The sequence below is a fragment of the Glycine soja genome, chromosome 14 (assembly GCF_004193775.1).
Source record: "Glycine soja cultivar W05 chromosome 14, ASM419377v2, whole genome shotgun sequence".
NCBI lineage: Eukaryota > Viridiplantae > Streptophyta > Magnoliopsida > Fabales > Fabaceae > Glycine > Glycine soja.
In genome coordinates, this window is record NC_041015.1 from 41,259,767 (window position 1) to 41,279,727 (window position 19,961).

Genomic DNA, 19,961 nt, shown 5'->3' on the forward strand with positions numbered 1-19,961 from the left:
TCTTCCTTGAAATAAAGGCTAATTGATAATCTTTGTCTGAGCTTTCATCATTGGACTCATCATCATAAGATGTATTAGTGTTGATAGCTTAGGATGAGCTTCTAGACCCGAGTTTGAGGATTTTTTGCATGTTGGAGGGACTTTGGATTTTTGCGTTGTTAAAGCCAAGGATTTACTCTTTCTAAACCCTTCATCTTGTTGAAGTTATTGCTCATGGACCTTTAAGGTTCCAACTAGTTCTTCAATGGACATGGAGTCCAGTTTCTTTACAGTTCTCAATGATGTCCCCTATGGTCTCCATTTCCTGGACAAACTTCTTAGAATTTTATCAATGTTATCATAATTATCAAAATTTCTATTAAGGTAGCGTAATTCCTTTAAAATAGTTTGGAAATGTTCAAACATGGTTTGCATATCTTCAACTTCTTCCATAGTGAAAAGTTCATACTTACATGTCAACATGTTGAGTTTGTTGTGTTTTACTTGCGATGATCCTTCATACGTTAGAGCTGGTGTGTCCCACATTTTTTTTGCACTTCTATAGCTATGGACCTAGTTAGACTTTTGGCAAGTGTACCAATTGTCATCACAGGTTACAGATTTGTAAAAAGAGATCATCTCCACAGGGACTTCAGTTATTTAATTCATTTGGATAAAGGTTATCAGTTCAATACTTATGTACAAGTTTAGTCGAAATATCATGGGTTTGTTTAACTAACAGAAGAACCAAAATAATGGAATTTAGTGCGTTGGAAATACATAAAATTACAAAAATAATAAAAATGAAGTTAATTAATTCAAGAAAACATAGGATTAGATTTCATCATTCATATCCTCAGTATCCTAATAAGATTAACATATATAAATCATTTTCTAACATTACTGGTGCACACATTAAGTTACCCCGAGTCGATCCCTTGCACTCGAGACCTAAGAATATTTATCAAATATCGATCCCTCGCATATGATGTAAATACTCCAGCATTACAATCATAATCTCATGATTTTTTCAATCAAAACATTATGATCTATTCCTAGCAACATAACGTAAAGAGTAACTTCATTCAATTCAAATTCTAAGAGTACTTCCTAGTCAAACTTAAAATTCAATTTCATGAAACTAGTGATCAAATAGAATCAAGCATTACGAATAGAATGAAATCACCAATAATGAGTAGAAAAGATTCATACATATATAATATCAAAAGAGATACATAAGGGTATAAAGATTACATCCAATCCTTAGGAAATACTAATCGATAATTGCGTAGAGCACAAGACTAACAAGAGAAATGATAAAGGATGCGATCCACGGTCACAACTCTACAACGCCTGGGCTCCACTTTCCACTTTCTTCTTCACTTCCTCAGCTTCTCACATTTTCTCTCTACTTCTGGAAATCTTCTTTCTTCAACATATGCATGGCTATTTATAGAAAACAACCAAGGGGTGCAGGCAAATTCACCCAGGCAAGCTGTAGCATGCCCATGTGAATTTGTGGCTTAGTGCTGAAGAAACATACTCACCCAGGCGAGTGTGTTGCTTATGACTGAAGAAAGTTGACTAGCCCAGGCGAGCTAGTTGCTAGCCACGGTGAATGGATGTCTGAAATCTTGGAAAAATGACCATTTTGCCCTTTCTTTTGACTTTGTTTTTGGATCTAACAAACAACCATCAAAACCTACAAATCACGGTTCAATCTTTCATATTTAAACAAAAACATTAGTAAATGTACAATATATATAAAACAACTATATTTAAGGGTAGTTTATAAGAAAACTATTAGTCAAAAGATAAGTGCTGACATTTTAATCCGAAAAATAACTAAATGCCATACCCTAATTTCGTCTGGGGACCATTGTTTGATGGCATGCAACCTTTGCTTGACCGCTTCGAGGTACTTGGCACCCATTGTTGCACAATACGTGAAGTTCCATAACATGCCAGAAGTCAAAAGAAAGCATTGTTGCACGATCCGTGAAGTTTCGTACCATGCCGGAAATCAAAAGGAAGCATTGTTACACAATCTGTGAGGTTCTGTAACATTCCGAAAGCCAAAAAAGGGATGATTACGTAATCCGTAAGGTTCCGTAACATTACGGAAGGAAAACAAGTATCGTTACAGAATTCGTTACAAAAAAATATCTTTTAGTAAAATGAAACAAAAAAATCAATCAGACGTTTTCTCTTTGGGATTTTTCTTTCTTAATTGAATTGACTAATAACTAAAGTGAAACTAAGGCTAAAATCAACTCACAAAATCAAGCTTTGTCCATAAAAATCACTGAAAAAATGTTTTAAGGTCCAACGCCTTAAATGGTCCTCTTTGCTTTTTATTGGTTAACATGGACCGTTCGAAAGCGTAAAATCAACACATCACTGCCTTTAGAAAGAACTACGTAGGTCTGATTTCCTCTTCGATGGAGGGTACGTAGGAGCAAGAGCCCCGCTTTTGTTGACCTCAAAAATAAAAAAGAAATAAAAGTTTATATACATAATTTCACACAATTCTAATCTAAGGCTGTTGTCCTTTGGGACAAACGTGAGAGGTGCTAATACCTTCCTCAAACATAAAGATAACTCCCGAATCTGGAATATTCTTCATGACCGGTTTCCTTTGGTTTTTTCTAACGTTTTCCTTTCAATAAATGTTGGTGGCGACTTCGCGCATTTTCCTCCTATGGAAGACGCACCCGTGAGTCTCGCCTCGCTCGCCCGGAAAAGGGTAGGTTGCGACACTAAATTATGGAACTTATCAAGTCCCCCCAACCTAGAATCTTGCTTATCCTCCAACAAAGTATATGAAGATTACATATAACAATAGTATAAGCACAATATATATATATATATACGCTTCAAAAAACTATGAACATATGTTGTAAAGAATCAATCTCCAAACTAATTAGAACAACATTTTCCAAAATGCACTAATGAGAAATGAAGCACAAAGATGAAATTTACAAAACGAAATGAGATTAATAGGGAAACCTCTCAAAGGTGTATAGTTCTCACACTGGCAAAGTTTTCATCTCAATTCCAATCACTGATATGTCATAAATCAATTTTGCAAGTTATTTCCCATCAAATCAAAGATAAATTTCATAATCATCATGGATCAATAGGGATTTTAGGATTGGGCCTGGTTTTGAAGGAAATCTTTGTTTTTATGGATATTCAAACATACCTTGAGAATAGGAGAGCAGACATAAAAATCAACTAGTAACTCAAATGAACGATCACTTCCTATCCCTTTTCTTTTCAACCAAGTTATCACTACTTTCTATTTAGATATTTACAACTATTCTTTATAGTTTAGGATAAAATGTACATGATTCAGACATTTATTTATCCACAAAGAACTTAATTTCCTTTTTTTCTTTTTTCTTTTCTGTTAAATATTTAATTTCCCTTAATACCCACAAAACAGAGTATTTACATCACATTAGCCACCAATTGATAGAAATCCTTAACAAAACACCTTTGCTCTCCTAACCTAAGCTAAGGTAGGAAACTTTTATCCTAGGTTAGTGTTCCAACAAAATATGAAGTGTTTGGCTCAAAGGGCTTGCAAATGATAAAACAATATACATCGGGATAGCTTTTCGGCCAGTGGCTTAAAATGTAAAGAAAGAAAGATTGCCTAAATCATATCCATGAATCATATGTTATAAAAATTAGAAATTCATGCAAAATCAATTGTAGAACATATCAATGAGGACATTCATTGAAAAAACAGTGGTTGCACATAGTCACAAAAGCTTAAGGTCTGTTTCCATGTTCAAATCAAATCAGTGTTTTGAAAGTTGTTCTTTTATCAAGTCGATACAAAAACATCTAAATTCATTTGGTATGTAGGAAAGTCATTCATTGTTTTCATTCTCAATGTTTCCAAAAAATCCTTTTATTGTGTTCTAAACCAATCAAAAGTAAGTTTAAAAAAAAAATATGGGTTGTTGATTCTTTCCAAAGCATGTTATGTCCAAGAAAAATTTTCTAAGTCCCAAAAAAAGTTATATAATCTACAACTACACTGGCATAACAAAATATATCAAAGCACATGTAAATTAGTTAAAAACACAAACTTGCATATGTTTTTAAACATATATCCAAAACAATAAATAAATTAATAAAGTACTAAAATTTAATACAAAGCGATAAATGAAAATAAAGACAAGTCACAACTTTTTCTGAAGATCATGGTTAGGGAGCTCAATTTCCTCCAATGAAATAATCAACAAGATTTGCCATGTCTTCATCTTCCTCTATCTCCTCGGGCAACTTCCTGGGCATCTACAAGACCTACCTTCTCCTTAAAAATAGGCTTGTCTCCAGGCCTTGCAACTGTAGATCTAAATTGCTTGGGAGTAGGCCAAAGGTAAGGGTTAGGGTCCTGGTGATGCTGGTGCAGTGTATAGCAGTAGAAGTTTTCATTCAACTGCATCTGGCCCCTATGATTTGTTGCCTGCTGATAAGCCAAATGACGCATGTAAGTGTGGATTTGGAGCTCCATCCTCTGTAGGTGTGCTGAGATGGACTCCAAGGATGGCGGCTGCTGTGGTGGTGGTGGTGGGACATCTGCTGCTGGCTAAACTTGCTCCAGTTGTTGTACCTGTCTTGGCATGCAATATTTGTCAATGAATGATCTGTTAATAGGAGGTCGGATGTGTTTGGTTGGTGTGAACGACAATCCATTGAACTAGCAGAGACCTATGATTAAAGCAGGGAAACCTAGTGCCTTGTTGGATTTGTCTAGGTCCACTGGGTGCCTAGGAGGTTTTGTAATAACAAACTAGTGAAGGGCTTCTGAAATGAGCTGGGCCATATGAACATTGATATGCTCCATAATACTGTAGACCAACTGACATTTGGGTAGCGTCAGATCAGAGTTATGATCACTCGGAGAATCATTACTCAGGAGGAAGGCCATCCAGATTTGAGTAGGAGTAGTCATATTTGTGTACATTATTTGCAACCACTTCCCTACCATGCTACGTACAAAATCACGCTCTAGGAAGCAAAGAAGCTAACCTATTGCCTCTTCATCAAAACTTGTAGTCTGACCTCTTCGGGAAGTATATCCATATTGTTGCCCTTCTTCCAAGATTAACGGATTCCCTAAAAATTGGTTGATAGCATCGGTGTCATAAGGAATCCATTGGCCTCGCACTTTGGAGCGCTTATCAAGAACTCCCTCCTCAATAGGCCATGCATTAGCATATAATTCTAGGACATCTTCAGGGTCATAATTGGGCATGGGTTCTCCAAGTTGTCTCTGGTTATTCTAGTGATCTATATTGTGAACTCAGGATACTCACTTTCTATTAGTTGGACCCTTCTTTACCTAAGGAAGGACCAATCTTTGATAAACTCAAAGTGGCATTGATGCTCCTCACTGCGAAATCAGTGTCCATTAAATTCAAAATCTGCAAGCGAAGTTGTGCTAGGTCCTTCTCCTGCAACAGTCTTCCTGGCTCTTTTAATGGTAAATTTCTTTGGAGCCATGTGCAACAAAGACACGTCCAACTAAAATTTAGCATAAAAATTATTTTTCATGAAATACATAGCCATATTATTTCAATTATCCCAAGTATAGCAACCAAGAAGTCAATTTTTGTGTGGTTTTTATTAATTGTATGTCTTACCATACAACTAATAAACTAACAACCCAGTGTGTATTATTCTGAAAGAAATAATTTAATATTCTACTGTAATTCACGTGCAATGTACCCACCCTAGTGCAACTAGTTAGCCAATAAATTATGCCAATTCGATCCAAACAACTTTAAGCATTCACTAACAAGTCATGTATTTGCATATAAAGCAATGTTTTGAAATTTCAAGCTTAATTCATACCCTTGGCATTTAACTTAACCTAAGTTGATCATACACCTAAAATAATGGCTAAACATGTGTAAAGATTATTATTCAATAAAAATTCAAAATAACACATAGAATAGCCATTGTGACATTTCATCGTGGCGTGCACATGTTTAAGCATGTATAAATGAAGGATAAAGAGCGAGCATGATAAAAAAAACATGTAGAAAGTGAAGAATAGGCCTAGAATTATTCAAAACAACCACAAATTGGAGCACTTTATCAACTCATTCATGCACAAAATTAACTTGCAAATCATTGAAATGAAAACAACAAAAACATCAAACAATGCAAGGGAAATGCAAAAATTAGATAGAAATGGAATACTTGAATGAGATGAAGTGGTGTGTGAAAAATGAAGGATTTGTCAAAAGAAGGTAGGTTGGGCGAGTTTTGGAAAAGGAGGGCGAGGGAGATTCGTGCACAATAAAGGGAGAAGAAGTTTGAAATGAAAATGTTGGGAGAAATCTGATTTCACCCCTTTTTATTTTTGTCTGCAGACATAGACTCGCCCAAGCGAGCTCCCCACTCGCCCAGGCGAGTTAACTTTCCCCCCTTTTTTGTGATCATACTTAATTAATTATTTAAATAATTTTTTTAACAAATAAATATTTTAAAATAAATATGTAATCAAGAAATATAAAAAGAAAATTAAAAAGCAAAGTTCAAAAATGCTAAGTTGCCTCCCAAGAGATATTCTTTAATGTTTTTTAAGTTGGACATCGTTGTTGTGGTTCAAGCTTCTTGCAGTTGGACAACGGTGGTCAGCCTCTCAAAATCACCACCTAAGTAGTGTTTGATTTTGTTACCATTCATGGTCCATGTTCTTTTGGTGGTTGGGTCCTCTAATATCACTGCTCCATGTGGCATAACTTCTTTGATGATGAATGGTCCTGACCACTTGGATTTTGGCTTACTTGGAAACAATCTTAATATAGAATTAAATAACAATACCTATTGACTAGGCTGAAAATTCCTTTTTGAAAGCTTTTTATCATGATAAATTTTTATTCTTTGCTTATAAAGCTTGGAATTATCATAAGCTTGAAACCTTAGTTCCTCCAATTCATGAAGTTGGAGCTCCCTATGCTCACCAGTTGCATTTGAGTCAAAGTTCAGAAACTTTAATGCCCAATAAGCTTTATGTTCCAACTCAACAAGTAGGTGACAAGATTTGCCATAGACCAATTAGAAGGGAGTAAGTCATGTAGGAGCTTTGTATGCTGTTTTGTATGCCCATAAAGCTACATCTAGTTTTTGGGACCAATCCTTCCTTGATTGAGCATATGTTTTTTCTAAGATTTTCTTAACTTCCATGTTAGAGACTTTAGCTTACCCATTGGTTTGAGGGTGGTAAGGTGAGGCTACCTTGTGTTTGACACTGTAGTGTTGGAGGAATTTTGTGAGTAGGACATTACAAAAATGACATCCTCCGTCACTTATTAGTACCCTGGTCATGCCAAACCTTGAGAAGATATTTTCTTTAGGAAGCAAATAATGGTTTTTGCATATGCATGTTGTACCGCTACTGCTTCCACCCATTTTGTTACATAGTCCACAACCAATAAAATGTATTCGTGTGAGTAAGATGATGGAAATGGACCTATGAAATCTGTCCCCCAGCAATCAAAAGCTTCGACCTCCAAAATGTTCTGCAATGGCATTTCATTCCTTTTGGAGAGTCCACGTGTTCTTTGACATTTGTCACACCTTTGGACGTATTCATGAGCATCCTTGCACAAGGTTGGACAATAAAAACCAGATTGGAGAACCTTGACAGCAGTCATCTCTCCATTGTAATGGCCTCTGTAAGGTGAACTATGGCAATTCCATATTATGCTTCTTGGCTGCCCCTGAGTTACACACCTCCTCAGGAAATTGTGATGCAATCCTACCCCCCAAGGGCATTGGATAGAAGACTCTAAGAAGATTGGGCTTGAGATGCAGGAGAAGGCCCTAGGGTTCTCATGAGCCTTAGGGTAGATTTTGGGCTCATGGGCTAAGTATGAGCCCACTTATCTTTGCACATATTAGATTTGGGTTTCATTATTTTTGGGCATTGTATTTAGGGCTCCATAGTGTAGGAAGGGTACCCTAGTAATGTAGGATTTTTCAGCCCTTGTATTCTAGGGCACCAAGACCAGTTTTTGTATTAGGGGTACTTTTGTAATTTCACATGCAATATGTGCACTATTTAATGTGTGTGTTGGGAGAGAAATTTAATTGAATTGGGAGAAGCCCAATCCAATTAAATTTTGGACCAACCTAAGGGGGAGGTGAGCATTTGCTTGCTACACCCCATTGCCACATCATATAGTCACACTTTGTGCATGTCTTTCATGCTTTACATGCCTCGTGACACCTAAGCATACTTAGTGAAGAATCTTGGACTTGATCTGGGATTAGTGGGCTGAACCATATTTGAAATTCACTAATTATCATTAGTGAAATTTTGGCTCCACAAATTCAAATTCAAATTTCCCTCCAATTTTGTGTGACACTTACGCTACAAATAGAGGCCATGTGTGTGCATTTTTTCAACTTTGATCATTTGAGAAATTAGATTTCAAAGTTCAAACCTCATTTAAGGCATCAATTTTGTGGCCCCCCCTCTCCCTCTCTCTCCAGTCATCTTCTCTTACCTTCAAACTCTTATTCATGACTTCCTATGGTGGTGAGCTTGTTCTTGACTCATCTTCTACTTGAAATGGCGTCTCCAATCACCTTTCCTCCTTCTCCATTTTGCTGCCATTGATCTTCAAGAAGAAAAAGATTCCATTGATGGAGAAGATCTAAGGCCTACAAGCTCTACATGGAGCTACATCATGTGGTATCATAGCATCTTCATCTAGGTGATGTTCTTTTGCTTCCTCTATCTTTTGTTTGGTCAATTCGCTTAAATTCATTGTTCTTCATCGTCTTCTTCATGTATCTCCTCCATTGTTTTGCGATTTGGTTCTGTTTAGAGTAGATTCAAAAAAATAAACCGATTAAATCTTAGATCTACACTTGTTCTTGCATTTCTTTGGTTCAATTTTATATATCTACTCTTGAATCATATTTTTGTGTTGATTTTAGGCTCTATCTTTTTTTAGTCATAATGTTCTTGTTATGGACCTTTAGATCTCAATTTTCTTACAAAATATTGATTAGAAAAGAAAACACAAAAATCTAAGTGTAAATCACTTCATTTATGTTGTTTTAGATTCATGTTTAGTCATAATAATTATCACATTATGTTCTTAGTTTGTGTTGAATTTTGATTTTGTTGATTGAATTTTGGATACATTTGTTCATGTATTCTTGCAATTCTTAGCTTATCATTTGAATTTTGAGTCTAATTCATGCATGTTATTTAGTTCATAACATGTTCTAAATCAATTCCTAGAAGTAGTCTTGTTGTTGAACTTTTTTTTTGTTTTCTAAGTTTCCTATATGATGCCTATGAAGAAATTGAGTTGTGGTGTTGAGTTGTGGCTAGATTTGTGAAACAAAATAAGTCTTAAGCTCTCTTGAATTGTATTATCCAAAACAATTGAGCATAAGCAAACACAGATTATAACTATCCAAGCCTTAAGCAACATAAACACTACTCTTGATTTCTAGGTTAAAATTTTGGTTGCTGTCAATTCTGGCACACTGTCTTCTTAACTTTGCTATGGCTGAAATACTTTGAGTTTTGAGCTGAAATTTTAACTGGATAAAATAAACATCTGGACTAAAACAATGGAAAAATAATGAACAAAAACGAAAAATAAATGAGCAAGAAAAGGTGATCAAGATTAATGTCAAAATACACGTCCAGAACAACAACAAAAATGTGTATGCTTGATTTGCTTGAAAATTGTTCATTATTTTGAGTTGTATTGCAAGCCTATTTGAAAAATTTGAGTGAAACACTTGAGAAAACAAACAATCATTAAAGACAAATTTGAAGACCTTAATTGGTTTGTTAAATTTGTTGTAATAGAACAATTGAGTGTTGAATTTTTTCTATTGCAATTCCTTGTATTTGGACATTGTTCACGGGTGTATTGGAAGTCTCTAAGAGACCGCCCAAACCTCTATTTGTGTGCAATAGCTTAGTGTAAACCATGCAGACTAAGTGAAGAGCCAGTTGGGACCTCCAAAGGGTCATCCAAACCTTCACATAGGAAACCGTCTAGCTTGCTTTAAATTTCCTTTACCTTCCATTTTCAAACCGCCTAGATAGCTTGCTTTTTACCAATTAGTTTCTTTAAACTTTTGTTTTCAAGCCCCTAACAAGAATGAACCACAACTTAGGATCTTTATTCTTCATCTAGTGTTAATGGGGAGGGTTCTACTCCTAAGGACCCCATGTATAGGATATTAGATGAGTTGAGATCCCTCAAATTGTGGAAAGAAAAATAAGAGAGAAAAGAAAAAGGAAAAAAAGAGTGGAAGAAATAAGTCAAGATGAAAGAGAGAAAATAAGAGAGGAAGAAGGAAGAAAAATAATGAAAGAAATGAAAAGAGAAAACATGCCTCCTATAGTAGTCATGACTCTTGCAAGAGTTTAAGTGAAGAACTTAGCAACTATTATAGAGGGTGACATAGGTCACATACTAAACATCACTCGCAAAGAAGAGAAAAGGATAGAAGGCCTCAAGAGGTTAACATTAGCCTCCCATATTTCCATGGAAAAGATAATATTGTGGCCTACCTAGATTGGGAAATAAAGGTTGAACAACTCTTTGCTTGCCATCATATTAGAGAAGAGAGAAAAGTTCCATTGGCTACCCTTAGCTTTAAAGGGTATGCACTCTATTGGTGGACTTCCCTTGTTAGGGAAAGAAGGATTCATGGGGATCTTCCAGTAGAGTATTTGATTGATCTTAAGAGTGCCTTTAGGAAGAGGCATATTCCCTCTTACTATGAAATGGAGCTTATGGACAAGCCCCAAAGGCTTAGACAAGGGAGTATGAGTGTTGAAGAATATAGACAACAAATGGAACTACTCCTTTTAAGAGCTGGACTTAGGGAGGAGGAAAGAACAAGCATAGTTAGGTTCCTTAGTGAGCTTAATATTGAAGTGAGGGACAAGGTTAAACTCCTTCCATATAGGGACCTAGATGTGCTAGTTCAACTTTGTATAAGAGTAGAGCAACAACTTAAAAGAAAGCCTTCTTCAAAATTTTACGGCTTTCACTCTTACCCAAGGAAGGACCAAGCCCAAGGAATTTTGGGGGTTGCACCTTCAAAACCCAAGGAAGATAAGGGTAAGACCATAGAGAAATCCACCCCTAAGACTAGTTCCCAAGCAACGACTAGCAACATTAAATGCTTCAAATGTCTTGGGAGAGGTCACATTGCCTCTCGATGCCCCACAAAGAAAACCATGATTATGAGGGGTCAAGACATTTAAAGTAGTCAAGAGGAGACTACTTCTTTCCCTTCCTCTAGTGAAAGTGAAGATGAAGTAAGGTGTGAAGAATCTAGTGAGGAAGTCTACCCTCATGAAGAAGGTGACCTCCTAATGGTTAGAAGGCTCCTTGGGTAATGAAGACAAACAGTCTCTTGATTGCAACTGAGTTTATGAGATGAACAAAAATATTTCTCTCCTTTAGAGTAGATAATACAAATTGAAGTTCCTAGAAGAATTCTTAATAGATTTGCAAGTGTTTGGCCAATAGTTGTTTAGAGAGCATTTGACAATTAAGTTCTCTGAATAATCTCTCTCTCCCTTTTTGAAGTCAGACACACATACATATAAGCCCATTGTGCCTTTCCAAAATGGTTTGAGGAGATGTGTCTTTTCAAAAAGCTTTTCTGAAATTTTCTCACTGGTAATCGATTACAGGATTCTGGTATTCAATTACATAGTTATATTTCTGAAGAGTCATGACTTTTCAAAGTTTTTTTTTTAATCTCTTCACTGGTAATCGATTACAAGATTCTGATTATCGATTACATAGATCAAAATTCAAACAGTTTTGTGCCGTTAGTCAAAAATATCTTCAAAAACTCTCTGGTAATCGATTACACAGTCTGGTAATCGATTACCAGCTCAAAAATACCTTTTTGAACTGATTTAGCCTTTGATAAAAGAGTGTTTGATACTAAAGATGTTGAGGCCAAACTAAAGCAATCAAATTGAGGTTCTTTAAACAAACTTACTAAGTTCTTATCTTAGATTTACTTGATCTTGTTCTTTTGACTTGATTCAATTCATGCTCATCAAGTAACCTTTTTGGCATCATCAAAATCTGTATGATATTCATTCATCGTCACTTCAACATTGGTTTTAAACCAATGTTAAAGGACCAATTTAACCCGATGTTAAAGATGTTTTTTGTAGTAACAATTGTTTTAAAAGGATTATTTTGACTCTTTCTAAAAGCATATAAAGGATTAACTTGAACATTTTAAAAGATAAGGGGTCAAATTGAACATAATAAAAAATATAAAGAGTTAAAATTATATCTTAGCCCGTTTTTTTTTATATTTAATATTTTAGTTTGTGTATTACTCAAAATAATATTTATTTCATATAATTAAAATTAATAATAAATAAAAAAATTAATATATAATTTATTTTATGAATAAAATTTATAATGGATAATTTAAATTGTAACATAAGGTTATTTTTAATTCATAACAATTTGTTTTAGAAAAAATATTGAAATTTAATTTAGAGATTGAGATTAAAATTGATAGAATGAAAGAATTAAATGAACAATAAAAGTAAAATAATATTAGTCTGAGATAGCTAAGAGAGAAGATTTTGTACTAATTACAATGATAGTGTACAAAATTCATATATCCAACAAAGGAATTTTTTTAAAAAAAAATGGAGAGAAAAATATGAAATATTAAAAATATTTAATTGAGAGAGTGAAGTAAAAATTTAAGGGAGCATTTGTTTCAAGGATTTGATTATATACTCGGAATAATATTCCTGGGATCGCTATTACTGGAAATGTTATTTCCATGAAATATGTTTGGTACACATACTTCGAATTCTTGAGAATGTTTTAAAATTTTATTTAATTTGATAATGAAAATATTAATTAAAAAAATAAGTGGGGTTTAATAAGAAGAAAATTAGAAGTTATTTAAACATTCCCACAGGAATGTAAGATTCTCACCCACTTAGATGAGAATATGAAGATGGATAAATATGTATGAGAATTTTTTTATTACCTTCTAACAAATATTCACATCTCAACGACTACAAGAAAAATCATTTATGCCTACAGACACTTTTACCTATGGACATAAATTTATGTAGGTAAAATTAAAAAATATTTTTACCTACGGACTTTTATGTGTAGGAAAAGTCTTGTAATTGTGAATGTATATCATGCAGGTTTTGATGATGCCAAAAGTTTACTTGATGAGCACGGATTGAATCAAGTCAAAAGAACAAGATCAAGAAAATCTAAGATAAGGACTTAGTAAATTTGTTAAAAGAATCTCAACTTCATTGCTATCGTTTGGCCTAAAAATCTTTACTATCAAAATTATTTTATTAAAGTTAAATCAGTTCAGAAATCTCTTTTTGAACTGGTAATCGATTACCAGGTTTGTGTAATTGATTACCCGAGAGTTTATGAAAATGACATATTGAAAATTTTGAACTGATGAACAAATGGCACAAAATTATTTGAATTTTGATCTATGTAATCAATTACAAGTGTCATGTAATTGATTACTAGTGAAAAAGTTTCAGAAAATCTTTTGAAAAGATACATCTCTTCAAACTATTTTGAACAGGCCCAATGGGCCTATATATATATATATATATATGTGTGTGTGTGTGTGTGTGTGTGTGTGTGTGTGTGTGTGTGTGTGTGTGTGTGTGTGTGTGTGTGTGTGTGTGTGTGTGTGTGTGTGTGTGTGTCCTTACTTTGAAAATAAGAGAATTCTTAGAGAACTTAACTTTAAAAACCTCTCTAAACATCTTTGGCCAAACTCTTTCAAATTATTGAGAATTCTTCAAGGAACTTCAAGTTATATCATCTGCTCTAAAAGAGAGAAATTATTTTGTTCATCTTATAAAACTCAGTTGTAATCAAGAGATTGTTTGTCTCTTGGAGTGTGAGAAACTCAAACACAAGGGTGACGGATCCCAAGGTGTGTTCAAAGATTGTAAAGGATTTACATGGATAGTGGAAAATCTCAAGTGGGTTACTTAAGAACTGGACGTAGGCACAGGAAGTGGACAAACCAGTATAAATCGAGTTTGCAATTCTCTCTTCCCTTATCTCATTTATTTTATTGCAATTTACTTTGTGTTGCCCATTTACAAAACATTGTTAAATTGGTTGCTACTTCTTCTTCTACATTCTAAATCTATCACATATCATTTAAAAGGGGATTAAAACTTGTTAGTCAAAAAAATTTTAAGACTTAATTCACCCCCCCCCCCTTCTTAAGTTATTGATGCCACTTGTTCAACAGTAATACCTAATAAATATGTAAAATTCATAAAGACTTATACCTATTGATACTTGGTGTAGCTAAAATTCTCAAAAAACTGTGTAGCATAGGATTCTCAAAAGACTTATGGTTACTTTGGTGAAGGTAAAACCTAAAAGACTTTTAGCTACCATTACACCAAAATTTATTTTTAATTGCAATTATTATTTGGAAATAAAAAAATTTCTAGTGTTTTATTATTTAATTAAAGATATGAATGACCCATAAGTAATTGTTGGCCAAAATTACATATATGAAAGCAATTTCCAATAATATTATCATAAAATTAGCATTAGAATAATAACTCATTCAGAAAAGAAAAAAAAACAGCAATTTAACTAATCACTAATTAATTTTTTAATCAAACATTCAGTACTCAATCTCTACTAGTCTTCACTCTCCACTCTCCGGTGACTCGCTTCAATTCTCACTTTCTCTCACCTCTATTTTCATTCTCGCTTCAATCGTTACTCACTCGATCAGTGACTCGCTTCAACTCTCTCTTTCTCTCACCCCGATCCATATTCTTGCTTTGACGCTCTCTCTTCTCCATTGATCGAACGTAAACACAAATGCGTAGATTGGTGTTGCATTGTGACTTTAGGCGGTGGATAAGGCGACACTGTACCTAACATGGAAGCGCTCCAACAGAGCACATTGTTGTGGCTCTAATCAAAAGCATAGTCGCCAGTGGTTCCACATTGAGTCATGATGCTAAGAACTAGCTTGTGCGAATCAAGTTCCTCGACAAAGGATTGGACGGTGAGGAAGGTCGTGACAGTAGCGGTGGTGAAGGTGCTTCCATTGAGAGAAATTTGGCATCTCAAAATAAGGCTTTGTGTTTTCATTCAGTGTAGAATCAGAGGTTGGATAAGTTGAATTACTAACTTAGATAATAATTATAACTGTGATTGAAAAATGATCCAAAGTTTAGCCTCTTCTCTGTGTTTGCTCGTTTGCATCTAATTCTCACAACCAGGACTTTTTCATCACTTGAATCTCACTGGTTAGTACTCTACTTTCTATTGTCTATATATACTTTTAGTAACATTGAATGATTAGTGGAAATTATTGTGTTTATGTAGTGTGATGTTGATGTGTATAATACCTGTTTGATGTAAGTCCCCAACCTAAAGTCCTAAACTACAAAAAGGTGAACATATATGTTTTAAAAAAGTGTTATTTGGGCTGGTTATGGAATATGCTTTAATTTTAGTTTAGGTGTTTAATTATTTATTGGTTTGGCCATCATAGTTATATTGTGCATGCAAGGTGTTTGCATTTAGAACTTTGTGACAGACTGTGATACCCAAATGCTAATGGAGATGAACCTAGGCATGATTTATACCTTTTCTTCTATTCCATATTTGATGCTATGGGGACCAAGGGCTTGTTTGAATAAACTTTTTATATAAGTACTTATGAGAGAAGAAAATAAGAAGAATAAAATGAAATGACTTTTTCCAAAAGTTAAAATTAGTTTATGCATAAACTAATTCTAGCTTATAAAGAAACTTGTTTCATTTTCCTTTCTTATTTTCTTGTTCTATAAGTGATTATAGATAAGTTTATCCAAACAAACTTAGATGACATTCACATGCATTCATAATTTCAGGAAGATAATTTTACAAAAGGATATTTCTTTAAAATAAGCTTTGTTAATGAAGGTCATAGTTATGGAAAGAGTGTTGTACAATTTCTTTTTGATACTTGATTTCATAAAGGAAGACAAAAAGAAAGACCATACTTTGTGGAAAAATAGGGGGGCATATATGGCTATTATTTACCTCTGGATCTTGGACAATAGGAGTTTGAAGTCTAGAAATAACTTCTTTTGCATCATATATCACTCTTGCTTTTGTATTAGTAGTATTCCTCACTGTTACAGTACTGCAACATTTTGTAGGATTAGGATCACATGACGAAAGTAAACAATTGACAAGCATTGCTTTTTAAAATGAAAAAAAATATATAAAAATCCAAAATTATGCTTTCAGATGATTACTAAGTAATTACTAAAACTTCAAAGAGAGATACCTATCCCAATGGTATAGAATCTTCATAGACAATGAGTCAAAGATTTTCCCTTTAATAAGTCTTCAACCTGCCCTGAATCCAAAGAAAGATTGGCCTATGTAGTTTAATTCTGCCACAAGGCCTATTTCTTGGCACCAGATGTTGACATTGCCAACCCAATCAGTCCCAGGGATTGGAAAAATTCTGATAACCAAATTAGGAGAACTCATTTCGTAAGTCTCTCCATGATTATGGAGCTTCAACTGTCATTTTCTAGGCACCTTAGTTTCTACTAAAGTACCTGCATATTTGGTTTTTCTATGCATAAGTAAATTCTTTAACTACAATTCAAAGTTTTAAGTAACACAACATTAGAGCAATATCCATGTTCCAAATCATCAACGGAGTAAAAAACAAGAATGGGAAGATGTTTGACACATGGTGTCAATTGATACAATCTATCTAGACATGTAGTACTATTTGATAAAAGAAAAAACTAACAATATTAACGACTAATATTTGCCGATATAAAAAAATAACCTATCAGATAAAAGATAAATTGAATTTTATTTTATGACACACCATATATATGTATTGAAAAATTTTACCATTGAACTTTGAAACCGGAGAGTGGCACCATGTCATTTCTATGTTTTCCTTGTCATCAGTGGCATGAAGGGAAAATACTGGAGGGTGGTGTGAAACTTGCAAACAATGCATGCATGCAAATCCTATAATACAATAATTACAATTATCTTTGAAAAAACAATTATCTTTGAAAAACCAGAAAAAGGTGTGCAATGCCACAACATAAGGCCATTACTTGATAAAGTATTTAATTAAGAATTTTGAGGTCGAAGTGAGAATGGTATAAAAAATCCTAGTTACTTAGTACCTGTTCGAGTAAGACATTAAGGTTTCCTTTAGAAACATGGTGAGTTTCACCAAGAGTGGGATTGTAGGGAGTAACTCCAAACCTTAGAGGACGTATGGTAGAAATGCTCCATGCAACAACTAATATAAATCTATCTAGTGGTGTCTTTCCACTGTTGAGGTTGCTTAGAAAATCTGTTGAGTTCTGACTTATAAGTTATAACAAATAAAGAAAAGAAAATTGAAGTCATCAACCTAACAAACCCAATAGACTTATGCTTAATTTTAAAGGGGCTTTTCAGGAAATACAAATATTTTCCTTGATCTTTAGAATTGAGAATCAATTTTGGTAAATTTTGAAGGTATGGCTTGAAAGTTGAGACCAGTAAGTTACTGCTTGCCAATTAATGTTCCTATATTCCCTTGGCACGACAGTAAGTTGCTTCCTTGTGACTTGATGACTGAAACAACCTCTTCACCTATATACATTGACCCTTCTCAACCTAATAGCGGTGGGATTTTTGTCACTTGTGCACTGCATTGCCCTTTTAACTACACCTATTGATGCTTTGTTTTGTTGTTCTCCTTGTTTCCCATCCTTAATGAGATACCATGACATCTTTGGATCATTTCATTTCTATCTTACAGACATAATTATTTTGGTTCATAGGTTAAATTGGAGGGGGACATCAACCAAGATGTGACTTTGTATAAGAAAGCTTTGTATTACAACTGGCGTTACGTCGATGCCATGTATATTCTTGGGGTTGCATATGGTGAGATGCTTAAGTTTGATATGGTATGTCTAAAACAAGCATGCCTATATTTTACCCACACTTTGCATGTATTTTATTATGATAATCACACGTGCATATTAGTCTGTACTAATTATATTGGTAGAAATTCAATATACTATTTAGGCCATTGTATTCTATGAACTTGCCTTTCACTTCAATCCACATTGTGTGGAAGCCTGTAACAATCTCAGAGTTATATATAAAGATCGTGAAAACCTTGAAAAAGCTGTAGATTGCTACCAGGTAACAGTGATGATCATATCATTTTGTTTCACTATTGCTGGATTGCATAGATTCATAATCACAATCTATTATTTTGGTTATGCAGCTTGCTTTGTCAATCAAACCTAATTTTTCCCTGTCATTAAATAACCTCAATGTTGTATACACTGTCCAGGTTAAGTATTGCAGAATTCCTGAATTTTGGAGTTGTTAAATATCTTCAATAAGTGATTATATTTTCTTCCTTCTCGAGGGTAAAGTGGATGTTGCTGCAAGTATGATGGAGAAGGAATAAGCAGAAGGCTCTAGAGCAGAAGGAGAAAAATTTTGCTCAGGTAATGGTGATTAATGTGCCCAAAGGAGTGGCATTGACCTTTATTATTCTTGAAAATTGTTGTTATTTCTTGTTTGCAAACTGTTACCCTTCTCATGTCAAACTTCTTATAATTTATTCATTTGTGGTAGGTATGACTTTTATCTAATGAGAGCTAACTATCTCATGACTTTTTTTTCTTTTTTATTTTTTCCATTAATTGACTTTTCCTTTCCAAAAAGTTATCATTGTTTATCTGCTTTTTAATTGGGATTATTGTACTTCTTTGCATGAATTTGCCTAACAACAAGAAAAATTACTTGGTATTTCAAATTTGCAGGACTAGAATATTTTTGTCATATATAAATAGTATAATGTTTTGCCTTCTTTTAATGTAGGTATATGAGCATATAACGTATGACAACCTAAACCATATATCCCTGGCCTCATTTACTGGAAGGCAAGAGCAGACTGTTATAACATCTTCTTTGTCAAAATCATTTAGCGTCATATGTAACGGGTCAAAGTTGTATGAACCAAACTACACTGGAAGTTTTTAGCTTTCTCATCATTGCTATAAAGAATGCCTTTAACTCACTGTTGTTCTGTCATGTATCTCATAAGGTTAGAGGGTTGGATGGGCAATTGCACCAGCTTTTCTTGCGTCTACTATTAGAAATATTCACGAAAGAGTTACAGATTCTGCTCCAGCACCTTTTTAGGAAGCTTTTTAAATTGGAAGAAAGAATAATGGAATGATAGGATTAACTATGTGTCATACCCTAATTTTGTCCGGGGACTATCATTCCTTGATCTTGTGATCCTTGCTAGTCGACTTACGGTGTTGAATGCTAGTTACAGTGCAAAACAGAAGATCATTCAGTGTTTTGATCAAGAATGCGAAAAATACCAAAAAAGGGGGGCAAAAGGGTATTTTCCTTGGTTTTCCTGGGCCACCAAATAGCTTCATGGTGAAGAAACCAGCTCGCCTGGGTGAGCTCATTGCTTCAGCACTAAGTTTTAGCTCGCCTAGGTGAGCTGCAACTCCCCAAAGTGACCCTTTGCCTATAAATAGTCATCCGAGGGGTGTTTTAAGGGGTTCCAAGGTTTAAAAGGTGAGGTAATTGAGAGAAGAGAGAAAGAAGAAGAAGAAAGAAGGGGAAATGAAGCCAAGGCGCTACCGAATCGCAACCGCGATCATTGCCTATGTCGTTTTCTTGTTCTGTGTTCTTCGTGCGACCGTCGGTTAGTTTAATTTTTTTTTGTAATTGAATGTGATCTATGTACCTTTAGGGGTCCCCCTTGTTGTTGTCTCAATGTCCTCCATTTTACGTTTAAAAGTCTTCAATGTCCTTTTTTTTTCAGTTTCACTTCCTTGGTTTTTGCCAGTTGCCCTTTTTTTTCCCTTTTTTTTCCAATAA

General features: G+C 34.4%; 1 pseudogene; it reads right to left on the reverse strand.

Moving 5' to 3' along the window:
- Positions 1–5,400: 5,400 nt before the first annotated feature.
- LOC114384063 lies at positions 5,401–17,827 on the reverse strand (annotated as a pseudogene).
- Positions 17,828–19,961: the final 2,134 nt, after the last annotated feature.